This window comes from Cariama cristata, unplaced genomic scaffold (genome assembly GCF_000690535.1).
Source record: "Cariama cristata isolate BGI_N322 unplaced genomic scaffold, ASM69053v1 scaffold2396, whole genome shotgun sequence".
Taxonomy (NCBI): domain Eukaryota; kingdom Metazoa; phylum Chordata; class Aves; order Cariamiformes; family Cariamidae; genus Cariama; species Cariama cristata.
The window spans coordinates 30,128-42,157 of NW_009620185.1; positions in this window are offsets into that span (position 1 = coordinate 30,128).

Sequence of the window (12,030 nt, forward strand, 5' to 3'; positions counted from 1 at the left end):
CACTCTTTCACAAGTAAATTTGATGCAAATTCTGACACCAAAGGTAATAATATGAACTTTCTGTATAGGAAAATCATGAGTTTACATAAATTCTATTCGTGAATATGAAGCCAATTATTATCAGATAAATTAGTCACGTTCAAAATTCCTTATAATGCATTAAAGCCCTACATTTTGCTGTGTTTTAACAGGATAGCTGTGATGCTAGTTATATGGAAAAGTCACGTCGTCTAGTTGCTGAAGATTATAGAGGACTTCATACTTAGAGGGCTCTTAGAGGTTCTTTACTCCTAATGAAGAATAAAATCTTGAAGAAGAGGAAGAGTTTCTGGGACACATGTCCTGTTGGTCAGGATTTCTTAGTGCATATGTCTTCCTCGGGAAGATTGTAGGTGTTTCCCATAATTAAGATCCCTTTTCCATAATACTTTTAAAGTATTCAAAATTAATTTTACTTCTGAAAATGCTATAATGCTGTTAAGTGTTCCCAGTTTTTTAATGAGGCTGTTTACCTAAATTGAACATACACATTGGAATGCCAGATCTGTAAAGTACACATATATATATATTATATATTTACATACAATTGATATTTATAATGAATTTAATGATACTGAATTAAAAAAAAATACTGTGCTAATCATGTAAAACGAGATATTGAGACTAACGCATGTCTTTATCTGTTGTCCTCTGTCAGCAGCACAAGTAAACGTGTGCTTAAGACTGGCTTCCTTGCTGTATGACAATGAATTGAGAGCTTGTGTACTGGGTTCCTTTGGCACCCCAGTATTCTTTCTCATTTCAGATGAGGTCAACATAAGCAAATATTCAATAGATTTGTATCAGAATATAGACTTGATACAGGAAAATGTTTAGCAAGAGAGATGAAGTTATTTTTATGTAAATTTAACCTAATCAGCTGTTCAGATGAACAGCTGATTAAATTATACAAAGACAAAAACATGAGGATTGCAGTAGTCATTTCATTTGTCTTAAGTGTGAGTCACCTTTTGAAATCTCACTATATACTGTGGTAGGACAAGATCATTTAACCATATGCAAGGTAACACAACACTAGCACAAGGTGAAATAGCAGAATTTTTATTAGATACTACTTTTTTTTTCTTTTTTTTTCTTCTTGGTTATTGCAGATCTGGGCTTGAGTCTATAGTGTGGGGCTCCTGAGCTTTCTTAAGATCAAGACCTTTCAGAACTAGAGTATCAGTCCTGGAGTCACCTCTGCTTTACATAGTCTGTAATTTATGCTGAAGAAATAATTGCTTACCATCAATCCCTCCATGCCACTTAAAGAGAAAAAAAAACCAACCAAAAAAAAACCCAAACCACCACGTTTTGTGCAAAATTATTACTGGTCACACAATAAACTGTTACCAAGGCAAGCCTTCAAAATCTGTGCTGTTAAAAGTCAACTGAGTGTCAGTATAGGCAAAAGAAGCAGCATTTTTTACCATATTGAGGTTTAAATTAAAACAGAAGGAAGACTCAGGACACAAAGACATACCCATGGAGAGTAGTTAAGTCCTGGAACGCTTTGCCCAGAGAGGCTGAGGAACCTCCATCCTTGGAGAAACTCAAACCTTGACTAGAAAAGGCTCTGAGAAATCAGACCTAACTTGGAAGTTAGCCTGATTTTGAGCAGGAGGTTGGATTAAATGATCTCTGAAAGTCTCTTACAACCTGAAGGTTTCTATGATCTTATAAGCAGATTATTTAATGAATGTTACAGTTCCCGTCTGACAACTGTCACAAATTTGTTAATTTGTCAAGGAATCTGTCAACTTATCAGCCATTTTTCTATTGGAAAATAATGCGTTTACTATTGTTCTTGTCCTGTAGAGTTACATTTAAGTTAATCTTTCTTTGAAAATGCAGATGCACATTATCAGAGCTCATTGTAAGGTTTTATTACGTCATTAGAAACAACAGTGAGGATGACTAAAAATGAATGAAGAAAAATAAAAATCTTTTATTACCTCTTTTCGATTGTAATTATTGAACAAGTTTATTGAGGTGATGCTTGTAAGTGTTACATAATTCTGGCCTGTTGTGTTAGGCAGTGACACAGTGAAAGATACTTTCTGCAGTTATTTTAATCACTACTTGCTTTTCTAATTAAGTTTGCTTTTCCTCTGAATACTCAGCTGATGTGTTTGCTCAGTATGAAACATACCCTTATGAAAATAAAGTGGAATGCAAGTGCTGAAAATTTAAATGCAAAGTGTTTCTCAAGATGCTTCTTAAACTTGGGACTCTCGGAATTACTTAGCAATTTGTGGTGGTGTGATTTGTGGGGTGAGGACTTGTTAATTTTTCTTAAGGTCACTGCTTTTAAAAATAAAAAACTTTATCAGGAGGACATTTTCCTCCTGCAAATTTATGGTGATTTTCTGTCAGAAATAGAAACATACTAAATATTACAAAGTAATCATCGATGCCTGTAACAAAAAATTACTCTTTAAAACCAGACTCATGTTCCAGTTACATTCTCTGTCATCCTAATTTTGCTATATTTAGTACAGTAAGAGCCTGAAATGTAATACTTAAGTTTTACATTCATCTACTTTATAAAGCAGTAGATCAAGTTCATTTCAGGTTTCAGCAGCTCCCCTTAAACAGATTCAAGGCTTTTAAAAGACATAATTTGGGAACAGATGAAGGTCAGTGTACAGTCATGTGCTCGCTTTTGTGCTTTGAGTAACAATGCTTGAGAACAGGAACATAACTGTACCTTTTGCTAGTTCGCAAGTAAAAGTACAGCTTTGCACCTGCATTATGAATGGATATAAAGCAAAATTATGGCTACTTCTCTATTTAAAAGTATGAAAAATTTACTGTAAAGTACACTACATTTAAAAGAAAACAAATTTGAGGAGACTGAATTGCATGCAAGATTGTTATGTGAGTTTCTCTTAACTCTGAAAATATCATCTGACAAGGAAAAGGCATTTGAACAAAAAACCTTACAACTCTGTATGTGCATGGTACCCTTTTTATGCTGTGTTTTTACCTACAAAAACATGTCACAGTGGCTCAGTAATAGTTCCTGACTTAAAAATTCTCAATGGAAAAAGCTTTAAGTCATTTCTTATCTCTCTAAAAAGAGGAGGAAATAATATTCCTGCCGTCTAAGACTGGCTGCTTTAAAGTGATTAATTTCTTTCACATTTAAAACAAATTAATTCTTAATTTAATTTAATTGTTTGCTCAGAAAAGAGGCTTTATACTTTATCTATACTTTATCTATTACAAAGACAACTGAAAAGTGTAGTTTTCCGTCACGAGGGAGTTTGCTGGGTGAAGGAAACCAAGGCAGTCTGCACGCACTTCGACTCGTTGTCTTCTGCAGGTGCCAGCGCTGGGGATGAACAGGCAAGGCAAGTTAAAAATGAACATAACTCAGAACAGGAAGGTGAATATACTCAACCAGTCACTCTGTGCTCTGAAGTTACCTTGCCAAGTGCTGGCTTCTGCGTGCTGCCGCAGTTGGGGAGCACGGCCGCACAGAGGTTAGGGAGGAATGCTGCCCTGGAACAACTGCGCCAGGAGCCTGCCACATCCCTGGCCCTGGCCACGAGAGCTGGCCAGGTGATGGGTGGCCAGAGCCAAGTCAGTGGCCTGGAGGAGTCAGGGTTGCTATTCTGGCTTGGGGGCTGTAGCAAGCAGCTACGGAGACAGGGTTGAAGTCATGTGCCTTGACCATATTATAGGAGTGGATTAAATTCCTTCTCCTATTTCATATGCCAGATCATTTGGGCTTTATGGAAACTTAATCCTGTATGTATTTTTCTCATTTATGTCCTAGTGTATTGAAAGATACCATGAAATTTAATTCAGATGCTTCCTTTGTGCAAGAATTATCACAGTAGCTTTAAGTTACATCTTTTTAGCATCTTTATAGGTGAAAAAAAAATCTTTCTTGGGTGGCTTGTGCCTTTTATGTGCAACGATGTGCTGTTGTGCTGTAAACCTTGTCTATCTTTGTAATGTCTGCTCCAGGGTGTCAATGGTGTGGAATTTTCTTGGTTATCTTCAAAGATAATGCACTGTTTAAAATAAACTGGATGTAGTTCAACAAACAACAAAAATGATGAAAAGTTTAGGCAAATAATAGCTGAGAGAAGGTAATGATGGCTGGGCATGTTCATGCAAAGAGTAACACAACTGAAGACAAAAATTACTACTTATCGCAAAAATGTCAAAGAATGTTGTAAAGCAGGCCAGAATAATTTAATTTCATCAGTAATCAATAACAGAACAAGAAATGGTATCTCATGTGGAAAATATTTTTTAAATTAAACACTAAGAAACCATTTTTACTAATCGGCAATCTAGGAAGGCATGTTTTGTGATCACTGTCATTGAAAACAATCGGGTCTAGACTTGATATCTGTCTATCAAGGATGCTATCAGGATAATGGTATTTTTCCTGCTATTTGAAGGAAAAAACATAGTAGCCTATTAGTTTCCTTCAACCCAAGTAATTGCATGATTTGTTTGTATATGGTATTTGCAAATAAAATGCACTTAATGCTTGTGTTTTTTTGTTTTTCATTTTTGGGTTTTTTTTAAGCAAAGACTTGACAGATCCTCTGCTTATGTGCCAGGAATTCTGCAGGCGTATTTACTGTCTTTTAAGATGTCTTATTATGTTGTTACCTTAGGATCCAATCTAAATAAAATCATAGCAATGAGGCAAAAATAAATGTATTTGATCCTGTAAAGTTATCAGAGAAAAACACAAAATCAAAAGCCAAATTTTCAGATTGTCATTTCACCTTTTTAAGTATGTGATATGAAAGCACCATATAGCATATAAACTCTTCTCTACTCTATCACCAGAATAGGTTAAAATAGCAATGAAATCTTTATTAAGGGCATTGCTTCACTGGGAAGTGAAATGTTTGCCTAATTTTAAGAATGGAATCCATAAAAAGTCTTAAAACTAAGCAGATACACAAGAGTTTTGGCTGATCAATCATAAATTTCTAAATGCAGGTTTCTGGTATCGAGATTAGAAGGATCTTGTTTTTACAACTTTAGGGATTTCAAGTTTTAGTATTTGCAACAATACGCAAAATAAGTGCATGTGTTTATTCTCTTACAGTCACTGAAATCAAGAAGAGTCTTGCCTCTGTTTCCGAGTGGTTTTGAAATAAATCTGTTCTGTCTGAAGAGTGCCAAAAGTTTTTACATGGTCTGGAGACAGTAGGATGGTCATGGCCTGCAATTGGAATTTGTAAAAATAATCTTGTGAAAGCTAGGAAATGTTCTATAATCAGAGTGCTTGTATTTTTAGAGTTTTATCTGAAAGTATCTCTTCGAAAAGAGGAAACTATTGAAACTGTTATTCTAGAAATGGGAAAATTAGGTCAGATGTGAACAACTGCCAGTTTCTTAGTCTGTGTTTCTCACTAATGGTAGTGAGTCTATATATTTATACCTGGCAAAAGATTGTGTCACCCACTTCATACTTGGGTTTTGGTAGGTAAGAAACAAAGTTGCTGGTTTGTCCCTTACTTCAGCTAGGGCAGAAGATGCGAGCTTTTTATTTTATGAGCTGTTCTTGAAACCTGATACTGTTTTTAAACTTAGATTTTTGCCATTTCAGAATGGGGTCATACTTATGTCTTTTAGATGGATTATTTATTGGTCTTATTATGCGATAGCATTTATAAATGGCAGTTTCACAAATAATTAGGAATTGGAACAAAAGCCTATCAGGCTCTGACATCTGTTGCACATAATGCCCACAAAGCTTTATTTAATCAAATAAGTTAGCATAAAACCTGAATTTATTTATTAAAATATTTTGTTGAAAGAATCCCATTGAGATGCAATGTGTAATTTACAAGGGTATCCTGGGATACAAGCCAAGATATGACACTTAAAGAATGTTATTGACAGCAATGTGCTTTGATGTCTCATTTATTTTGCAGTTGAATTTACTTTGTTATTTTTTCTTTGTTATATAAGAACAGGGTGCTGGGAGGATTTTTTATTCCAAAGAAGTTGTCCTGCATCTTATTTTCTGGTTGGGTACAAATTACTAGTTTACAAGTAAATAGACATTATGTTTTAAAAGTGCATGTATATGGATTCTTTAGCACTTCTTAATTCATTCTTCCACTGGTCTGATGATTAACCAAACATATGCTTCCTGCTTTATGGTGTCATGAACAACTTCCTGCTGCAGTTCAGTTTACTGAAACCAATCTTGCTTTTGATTTTTTCCAAAGTAACATTTATTTTCTTAGGCATATGTCTCACCACTTTATTCAGGTTTTACGTAGTATTAAATATTTACATTGTATTGGAGAAAGCATGCACATTTCATCAGAATACAGAAGTCTTCTAGATGTCTCTAATTATCTTTTGCCAAATCCACTTTATCTGTGATTAGTATGAAAGGCTGAATGTTTTTGTCAGGAGCTTACAGCTTTGCTTTTGTAATAGGCTGCATTTTAAGCAGCCAATTGGATTGGTGTTGGCCTTTGAAAAACGTAAAATGCTTTGAAGGAAGACTTAAATGAACCAGTAAAGATTGTGCAAGCACACACATTTAATCTCAGGACTATCTGCATTATAGTTAAAGCTCTGGGAAACTAAAGGAATTGCACTGGAGAATAATCAAAGAGTACAGCTTTATTACATGTCTGTTCTGAAAATGCAGGGATTGTTTTCTCTGGCTTAAGATACTAGGTGCTGCTCTGATAAAAGAAGGAAGACAACAGCAGTTTAGATACCACATTAGAAGTTTTAAGGGACGTGTCCAATTGTGAAATGGATGGTTAATTTGAATACAGAAGTGACACAGGGGCTACATGCAATTCTTTCTCATGGTCACCATAAATACTTTTGAAATAAGATAGGCCTTCCTGAAGGATGAACCCTCCCAAAGAGTTACTTTTGACTGTGACCTCTCAAACAACTTTGGGGGTTTTCTGGTTGTCACTTTAAAATTGAAAGTGCAGTCATTTCTGATTTGAAAAAGAAAAGGACGCTTGTTCACTGACATGCTTTAATCCTGATCTGGCGTGTTTCTCAAACATAGTATTTTAAAAAGACTAGATGGAATTATAGTCTTGACATGGAAAACAGTGTGGAAGATAAATTTGTCAACATTATATGAACAAAGAAAGCCAAATTAATATAACTTCAAGGCAAACAAATTTATACTTTAAAGCTAAAATGATTATAAGACTGAGGGAGTGGCTGAAGGAGCTGGGGTTGTTTAGCCTGGAGAAGAGGAGGCTGAGGGGAGACCTTATCACCCTCTACAACCACCTGAAAGGAGGTTGTAGGGAGATGGGGGTTGGTCTCTTCTCCCCATTAACTAGCGATAGGACGAGGAAATGGCCTCAAGGTGCACCAGAGGAGGTTCAGGCTGGATATTAGGAAAAATTTCTTCACTATAAGAGTTGTGAAGCACTGGAACAGGCTCCCTAGGGAGGTGGTGAACTCACCATCCCTGGAGGTGTTCAGAAAACATTTAGACTTGGCGCTTTGAGACATGGTTTTGTGGGTTTAGTGGGCATGGTGGCGTTGGGTAGAAGGTTGAACTTGATGATCTTTGAGGTCTCTTCCAACCATAATGATTCTATAAATGATTTTACTTATTTTCTTACTAGCTTTCCTTCTAGTATGATTCATAAGTCTTGACATTTTCTCCCTTATGAGCCATATAGGCAAAAATATTACATGTATATTTTATATTCACATGCTCTCCGCCTGAGATGAATACATCTCTAAATACTTCCGTGGTTGCACGCTACATTTGATTATTTTCTGCTGATTGTATCAAAGGGATTTTTAATACCAAATACTGTTGAGAGTCAAGGGGACTGATTAAATCAATTACTTGCTTTTATTCCTGCGTGCCATTTTTGTGTTTCTTTTTTGGAATCTGCCATTCTTTTTTCATTGTCTTCTTTGAGAATGACAACTGAATTAGCACAAGCTCTGAGAGTGTTGTGGGGGTTTTGGTGGTTTGGTTTGAATTGGTTTGTCTGTTATGTTTTTTTTAAATCAAATAACATTACTTCCTAACGTCTCCACTATGGAGCTGAGATTATTGTTTATAAGCAGCATGAACAATATTACAGACTTTCCACTAATTTTGTGATTTTTTTAGCCTTTAAAAGTAGGTGAAAGTGGCTGAGGTTAAAAGGTGGGAAGCCCTGGCTTTCAATGTTAACATCAGTCTTTTTTTAGGTGCTTTATCTTCCATTATTCAATTCTGATCACAATTTATGTGAGACACACACATACCCGTGCTAGACACAAGATCCTCAGTTGCTCTTGCAATGATTAAGGAAAGGTCAGCCTCTTTGCCCGTATTACCTCATCAATTACTTAGCATACTACAGTATTAGTACAAGATTATCATTAAAAATCCTCATCTCCAGCCTTCAGAGTCTTATTTCATTCACAGAAACATAAGAGAATCTTGTCCTTTTCTTTGCTATTTACTATACTGTGATTTTTTTTAAATTATTTTTTACTTTTGCAAATTCATATTTGGAAAGTATGCATTCAGGTCACATCTAAGAATAATGAAGGGATGCATCAGTCTTTATTTGTTAAAGGATTTGAAAAGTTTGTCTCATGAAAAGCAATTAGTAAGTGTTAGCAGTTGCTTTTGGATTAACTGTAGCCCAGGTCAACAACTGACAGATCATCAAGATAGAAGATTACCAAACTGATGACTACGAGGTGAAATTGTACTACTACCTAAAAAAAGCCAACAACAAAAAGCAAAAAAACTCTCAGATGGAAAAAAAAAAAACCAAACATAAAAATACCCCAAAACCCTGAACCCCCAAAATCTTCCTTCAAGTATTGGAGCTCTAGAAGTTCATGTTCTTGTAGCTTTGGCAAAGCTCATTTGCTGATCTTAATTGCTAGGATGTATTTCAAAAGAATTAACTTTCTGTCTGTCCATATGTGTGTGCACATTTTAACAGGATGTCAGTTTTCATCTGTCTCCTACCTCGTAACTGCGTTTTTTACATTGCTCCTAGAAACACCACCTTCCTTTCTCAGGTTTAAGTGTGTGAAGTTGTAGTACTATTTCTATATAAATGTCTGCTGAGCTGGAATGTCCTAAAGCGTCAGTTACCATGAGTTCAGTAAATACAGAGCTGTACTACATTGGGGGAAGGAAAAATGTGGAAGTAGATTTCTAGGCCAATGGCACACAATGGAATCATTTTCTAAACTCTTCTAAGAGGTGTTTTCATCCGTAAAGGCTGTATTCAGGTGGATATCTTCTCTTTCAATGAGACTCTTAAAGGTGGAGGAGGAAATGAGATTCTGGACTCCTCTGTTGCAGATGTCCATGAGTCAGTTGTATATAATTTCTGCATATTGACTTAGACATTTTAGGGAAACCAAATATCCATTAGAGAATCTTCATACTTAGCTATTTCAGTCAGGGTTTTCTTTGAAGTTTAAATGGTTAAATGCTACGTGAGATCCTTGACTGAATAGTTGGAATCCCTTTAAGAAAACATTGTGTTAGATACCAAGACCAGGCACACTTGAACTGCAAACTTGAGTGCAATAAAAGCTCAAGTACTGGTTAGCTGGTCTTTGCAGATGTGTCTTGCTGACATTTTAGTTACATATCTTTATTACAATATTTTAAAGCTACCCTAATTGTTCCTATATTTATAGAAAGGACAAGATCCTACATTATTGCACAGTAACCTGTTTACATGTGTGCTTTAATTGGGAAAAAGTCTCCTCTAATTAGACTAGTGATTTATTGTATGTATAAAGTGAGCAGGAGCTACTGCAGGGGGAAGCCGAGGAGGGGTTGGGCTGAAGGCTGAGCAGGCCTGGAGTCTTCACCAGCCCTGGAAGATACTGTACCAACCTGTGTCATGTCTTAATATGCTGTCCTTCTGTTCGGTCGTAGTCCCTAAAGCAGCCACCGACAGATGCAGTGCAGAGGAGCCAAGACTCCTGCATTGGTCCAAGGTAATCTATGTCTTGCAGAAGTAAATTATAGCTCCAGAATGACGCATAGAGCACATTTCAAAGAGTTTTCTTCTCAGCCACCTCTTGCCTACCGAGGTGGCAAGCCCACCAGCAGTGGTAGTTATCAAACGTGATGCCTGTGTGCAACAGTTGTGCTGTGTGCTCATTGAGTCCCAGGTGCAGGTCGATGGCTCAGTGGCATTGCATTTGCATTAATAACCTCTCCTTTTACACCAGCAATTTCCCTGAGTGTCAGCTGCTGGAGGAATAGCAAGCAAAGATGTACAACTGTGAAATATGGTAAAAAGTAATATCTGCCACCCAAAATGAAGAGGTTAGTAGGTCTAAGTTGAGACAGTGTTTCCTTTGTGCAAACATGTTATAGCTTGTTTTTAAGGTATGGAGGCATGTTTTGGGCCCATCATGATCCTTTTACATCTGAGTACTCTCTTCCTTCTTAAAAGAAATAACAAAAAAGTGGTCTTGTGCTCCTCTTTGAGACATAGGCACATGAAGCCTATTGCTACGTTAGGACCTTTGATGTCCATTTCAGATTAAATTCTTATGTAGGATTCCTGCCTTTTTTAGGAAATTTGGCTGAGCTTTTTTTTTCTGTTCTAGTGGTTCTGTGTGATTTTTCTCTGATAACATACAGCTTGGGATTTATCTATCTTCTGTATCTTTTATTTGTGGGGATGTTCCCAAAAGTCATTGTGAATGTTTTAATTTTTTATTTTATATATTTGCTCTTTATTGATCACTTTAAAGCTTATAGATGCATATATAATATTCTAAAAGGTTTGGTTGTAATATTTTAAAGGGAATTGCCTTGAGATATCAAATACCCTTGTAATATCCTGCAGTATGACACCACTGAAAGATGTATTTGGAACTCTGCCTTTTTATTAGTCCTTTTTGGTAGCTTGTGTCATCTGTAAAAGTAATAATCTCAAAATAATTTTATAGTGAATTCTTTGTATGATGATTTAAAACTCCAGAAGATAAACTTTCCTTATCTTATAGGCCAGACCAAACAGCTGAACCCACATATTTGGGATTGAAGCAGTAAGGAAACCCATTGAAAGCAGTGGCTCAGGGGATCCTCTGCTTAGATCAACTGAACAGTCTTGCCCTAACTTTCTGTAATACTCAACTGTCCTGAATACAACCCTCAAGTGGGTTTTCAAAAGTTACAGACTTAGTGACCTGTGGAAATGTTTTGTGTTATATTGTTTCTTGTGGAATAAGAAATACCAAATGGCATTCATAATGTCACATTCCTCCTGAGAAGGTGTAATTCTGAACTTTCTCCTCCATGACTCTCCAACTCTGAAGATAAATATTAAAACTTGTGTGTTGTGGTTTGTTAAAAAAATGTAAATTTATGTTCAAAATTGTTTGTCAGTCTCTCAGAAAATTAGAAGTAATTAAATAAAAAGTTCTACAGATTTGTGCCATTTCTGTACCCTCTCATCTCAAGATGCTGTGCAAAGCAGACAATTGTAATAACTTGCTGCTACTCCTTTCCAGCTTAATTTGATCTTGTTCCTTAATTCTGACAGATTGTTTTTAATTTTCCCATCTGTTCCATAAAAATCTCAAGTGATTGACTCTTAGGAAAAAATAATGTCTAATAGCTGAGCCATTTTTAATGAGTTGGTATGAGTTATTTAATGAGACATGCTGAAGAAGGCAAGCCAAGTGAAAGATTGGGCCTGGGGTGGTGAATATAAAGAAAGGTAAAGGGCAACCGTATGCTTCAGGAAGTCTCCACCCTTCTCTTTAACCTCAGCTTTAAACTGCTTCTGTCTCCAATTTCAGGCAGTGCACAGTCTTAGACCCATGGACAAAAAACAAAGGTTCAGTAGCAGTAATTCCTTTTCCCCTTTTATTTAGTGCAATACCTACCCTAAGACAATATTGCTTTGGGGAGAGGAACAGTCATGCAGAGGAGGAAAAAAAAAGATTAAAGAATAATACTTAAGTAAACTTAAAAACCTTGTAGGCTGTGGTTTAACTTCATTTCTT